This window comes from Monodon monoceros, unplaced genomic scaffold (assembly GCF_005190385.1).
Source record: "Monodon monoceros isolate NGI ecotype Baffin Bay Population unplaced genomic scaffold, NGI_Narwhal_1 Super_Scaffold_6, whole genome shotgun sequence".
NCBI classification, from domain to species: Eukaryota; Metazoa; Chordata; class Mammalia; order Artiodactyla; family Monodontidae; genus Monodon; species Monodon monoceros.
In genome coordinates, this window is record NW_021703783.1 from 13,648,201 (window position 1) to 13,654,073 (window position 5,873).

Genomic DNA, 5,873 nt, shown 5'->3' on the forward strand with positions numbered 1-5,873 from the left:
ACTCTAACAAATACAGGCAACTGGTCTTTGAAAAAGGAGGAAAGGAAACTGAATACAGAAAGTCTAGTCTTCTCAACAAATGGCTCTGGAACAACTGGACACTCACATGCAAATAAGAATGAATCTAGACGGAAACAACACCTTTCACAAAAATTAATTCAAATGTGTCATAGTTCAAAAGTTAAAACATGTGACTCTAAAGATTCTAGAAAATAACATAGGAGAAAAACTAGGTGACCTTCGGTTTAGGGATGACATTTTAGATACAACATCAGAAGCACGATCCATGTAAGACAAAATTGGTAAGTTGGACTCATTAAAATTAAAAAAGCAGAAAAGCAAACCTCTTCTGCAAAAGTCTCTATTAAGATAATGAAAAGACAAGCCACATCCTGAGAGAAGATATTAGAAAAACACATATATGATAAAGGATTGGCATTCAAAATATATGAAGAGCTCTTAAACTCAACAATCTGAAAAAAAGCAACCCAATGAAAAAATAGGCAAAAGATCTGAACAGACACCTCCTCGAAACAGATATACAATTGGCAAATAAGCATAGGAAAAGATAGCATATGTCATTAGGGAATTGCAAATTAATACAACAATGAGATACCATTACACACCTATTCAAATGGTGAAAATCCAAAACACTGACAATACAAAATACTGGTGAGGGTGTGGAAAAATCAGAACTCTAATTCATTGCTATTGGTAATACAAAAAGGTACAACCTCTTTACAATACAATTTTGCAGTTTTTACAAAGTTAAACATAGTCTGACCCTACCAACCTATAATCTCTTCTCTGGGTGTTTACCCCAAAGAGTTGAAAACTATATTATATTTACACAAATACCTGCACATGAATATTTATAATTGCCCAAACTAGAAGCAATCATATGTCCCTTAATAGGTGAATGAATAAACAAAGAGTGGTATATCCATACAGTGGAATATTATTTATCAATAACCAGAAAATAAACTATCAAGCTAGAGAAAGATACGGAGGAAACTCAGATACATATTGCTAAGTGAAAGAAGTCAATCCAAAAGGTCAAAACTATATAAATATGAAAATGATCAGTGGTTACTGGGAAAATGGAGAGTGAAGGAGAGGATGAATAGGTAAAGCACAGGAAACATTTACATGCTGTTTATAGTGCTGAAACTAATCTGTATAATACTATAACGGTGGGTACATGACATTATTCATTTGCCAGAATTCGTAGAACTGTGTAACACTAAGAGTGAACTCTAATGTAAACTATGGACTTCAGTTAATAATAATATAACAATTTTAGCTCACCACTTGGAAAAAGTGCAATGTGTTAATGATAGGAGGAACTGTGAACAGGGAAGGGAGATGTATGGGAACTCATTGTATTATCTGCTGAATTTTCCTGTAAACTTAAAGCTACTCTGAAAAACAATGTATACGTTTTTTTTAGAAAACATATGATAGTATACGTCTTATCCTCAAAAGGTTGACAGTTTGGTTGAGAAAATACCTCAGAGAGCAGGATAACATAAACCTCTGGAAGCAGAAGAACTTTAATTTATACACAATGATAGAGATTCACTTGTAGCAACAAAGTGTCTTTTTAAAATTTATTTTATTTATTTATTTACTTTTGGCTGCATTCGGTCTTTGTTGCTGTGCTCAGGCTTTCTCTAGCTGTGGGAAGCAGGGGCTGGCTACTCTGTTGTGGCTCGTGGGCTTCTCATTGCGGTGGCTTCTCTTTGTTGCAGAGCACGGACTCCAGGGCCCATGGGCTTCCGTAGTTGTGGCGCGGGGGTCAGTAGTTGTGGCACGTGGGCTTAGCTGCTCCACGGCATGTGGGATATTCCTCGACCAGGGCTTGAACCACGTCCCCTGCATTGGCAGGCGGATTCTTAACCACTGTGCCAACAGGGAAGTACTGCAACAAATTATCTTTAATCTGCTTGATTTAATCACTTCTCTTTAAAAAACCAATATAATTTAAATATTTAGGGTAAAAATTTCATCTGTGAGGATCTTCACAATTAGAGGACAGGAAAAATAATCTTTGTTAAATATCTGATGTTATAAGAAGCCTATCTACTTGACTTTCTCCCTAACTCCTTTCACAGTATTTGATAGAGTGGGAATCATTTAATCCTCTACTTAGCATTGGAAAATAAAAGGAAATAGAAGTCCATTTAAAAAATTTAGTCAACTAAAAAAAAGAAAAAACAAATTTAGTCAACTAAATAAAAGTTATAATTTAAAATTCACTGTAAAGGCCTAAAAGATAAAAATGCTTACTTTATCATTTAACTAAAATATTTTTACTTTGGTAGAAGCAATGAAATTTAAGCATATCCTTCTATGAGGGACCTTGATGAGGTCTCATTGTCATTGATAGTCACAGCATATTATTATTATGGCATTTTATTTTGATTTAACTTTTGAAAATGCTTTTTCTTAATTCCTTGAATAATCTACACAATCCTTTGTAAACTGTATCATAAATATCCTTTACCACGACATATTCATAATAAGGCAATTATTAGGCATACTCTATAATATTACATGTTACTTGCAAAATACAACAATGGATCAAAGCAAGAAAAGAGTTATATATTCTGAATTTGATTGTATATTCAGCTGTTTTCTAATGGGAATTTCTACAGAAGATATAATTCAACCTAGAAAAGATGGAGCTAATGAATGCTAGAGAAACAAATTAAAATTCTGCCAGACATTGATGGGTTGCAAATGTGTTTTAATTTCTAAGGAAAGATATCCAGGTGTCATTGTGAACAGCTCAATAAAGATGTCAACTTAATATTCAACAGTAGCTAAACAAGATGTTTATTTGAATTATGGAAGGTACAAAATACATGGAACATAAGAAAATAATATTATATAAAGAGAACAATAAATGGTAATGTTTTAGCAATTGTGTTTATTGTTAGACATTTCCTGTTCATCAGAATATATAAACAATTCTATATTCATTACGTATATATATTGAGAACCTACTTATATAATTGGGGGAAATGGTCAGCAATGTTCCATAGAAGAGGTAATTTTTGAACTTCTTTTGAATAGTTAGCAGCAGATGCCAAACAGACAATGGTATTAAAAGGATCCAGGAAAAGAGAACAGCACCAGCAAAACCTTGGAGATTTAAAACTAACTTGTGTTTGGAAGACAACATGTAGCGCAATAGAATTTTTCCTTGTGTTATCTAAAATGTAGACACAGTCAGATCACAGAATTCTCAAATGTCATGGAAGAGAGGGTTTGGAATTACATGATGATACACATAAAAATAATGCACTTTATTAGACTATTGTACCCCAGGTAATGTGTTAAGTATATCACATAGCCTCATGAGAATTCTATGAAGGAGATACTTATGAGTCTCACTATACAAATGAGAAAACTAAGAAATAGATATGTTAATTTGCCCAATATCCAAAATAGTTGACAATAATTAGTATGGCAGGAATTGAATCCAGCATGTTTAATTCTTAAGCATTACCCATAATTGAAAATAAATATCAACAAGGGAACTAGTGTCATGCATTGAGGAAGAACTCACAGTGCATCAGCTATGAACAGTCTTGCTTTAATGGCCTGCAGGAAAATACCCATGACTCAGTAGTAGATCACTTCCAAGGGATTTTCCTTCACTTTAACAGAGTTAATGTGTTGGTGTTTGCATGATATATCATCTTCCTTCTTTTACTTTAACTCTTATGTTTACATGTGTCTATTATAAAAAGCATATAGTGCAGTTTAGTTGTTTGTTATTTTAAAATCATTACCTTTTAACTAGGGAATTTATCAATTTCTATATAAGATACTGATATATTTGGGTTTAAATAGACCATCTTACTATTGTTTACTATCTGTCCAGCCTATTCTATCTTCCTATTTCCTTTGCCACCTTTCTTGTAGTGATTATTTTCAGTGTTCCAGAGGATCGCTAGTAGTCAGTTATCCAGAAGCAAAGTAGTGCCCAGAGATTACAAATATACATGATGTTTTGGAGGAAATTAAATATGTAATAAAGCAAGTCAAAGTAATATGAAAAGAAAAGTAACAAGAAAAAAAAAGCAAGGTGTGAGAAAGTGGGCTGAACCTGACAAATAAAAAAGTCATAGAATACTCCTTACCTCTACAAAAATATCTGTATGTCACTCTGAATGATGTAAACACTGTTTAATGATTTTAGACTTACAGGATCGATCTAGAGAAAGTACATATCTAATTATGTGTACAGAACAGAGGTAGGCATCATTAACCTTGACAACATTTGAGAAAAACTAGAGGTGACAGGAGGTGAGAAGATGAAGTGGGAAGTCAGGAGGCAATTTGTTTGACGAAGAATAATATTCAGAGCAGTATTCTGAAATCTCCAAAATATACCTATACTGTTAACTCACTGAAGCTACCCACTGTTGGAGACAATCTCTCTAAATCCTGGCTACTTCAGGCCTGGCCTGGCAGCCCAAGAGATGATGGGATCAAGATCCCAGAAAAACTACAAATCATCATAGAGCACTGGTTGTGAAGTTCTACTTAAGGTTATAGGTGTAAAAAGAGAGGCATTTTAAATGGTTAAATATGTCTAAAACTGGGACACAATAGAATGAAAGGGTGATTTGATCTTAGTCCTCATCTATCATAATAAGAAATCAAAGTTTGACATAAAAATAGTATAGGTATGGGGCTTCCCAGGTGACGCAGTGGTTGGGAGTCCACCTGCCGATGCAGGGGACGCGGGTTCGCGCCCCGGTCCGGGAGGATCCCACATGCCGCGGAGCGGCTGGGCCCGTGAGCCATGGCTGCTGAGCCTGTGCGTCCGGAGCCTGTGCTCCGCAACGGGAGAGGCCACAACAGTGAGAGGCCCGCGTATCGAAAAAAAAAAAAAAAAAAAAAAGCATAGGTATATAAGCATATCTAAATGTGGATATAGAAAGATTGAAAAGGACTCAAAAAGAAAAACAGATGTTTTTGCTTTTAAGAAGCAGTAACAAAGAAGGAGAAGGATAAAGAGAAACCTGTAAGTTCTATTAAATATCTTTCTAGGCCTTTTAAACTTTTTAATCCTATATGCACATAACTTTCTATATGACTTAGGATCTGTTAGATAAAAGAGTATTTATGAGACATGTAGTAATATTGTCACCAGCAAAATGGCGATTCCTTAGGTTCTTGCCCTCTCAGAAAGAATTCAGTTGAGAGACATAGAGCAGTTTTAAATTGCAAGAGTTTTATTAAGCAAAGCAAAAGTACACTCCCTAGAAAGGATGAGAGTGGGCTGCCTGGAAACCAGAAGCAGCCCTGCAATGGGGGTAGGGTCAGTTTTTCAGAGTGGTGGAAAGTCCCTCCCTGTGTCCTGCATCATTTGACTGACAAGTTGATTGACAGCTTTATGTTATATAACTTTTCTCCTTGTGCACAGGCACTTACCAACAAGCACCTAAGTGAAACCCATTGCAGGGGGGTGGGGTAGGGCAAAAACCGCAATGCTAATTTATTACGAATCTAGCATAATGAACCCCGGGTTACTTTGAGTCACATGTTAGGCCTTGGTGCACCTGTGCCAACCTGTGCTGGTGGGTTTTATCTTGTTTGGTCCTGATAATGCTGGAAACTTAGCAGTGCTTGACCACAAAAGGAGGATCTCTGAGCATGTTCTTGTCACCAGTGCCCAGGTGGGGGAAGGAAAGGTGACTCTGTCCAGTAGGGAGCAGAACCTGCTAATGTCTGACTAGCTATCTAACAATATGATAAAGTCAAACAATAATAAGAGCTCTAAAAAAAGGTATAAATAAAATATGGAAAGACAGAAGTAATTAATATAGTCATTGAAATAAAAATGTAGGATCAAG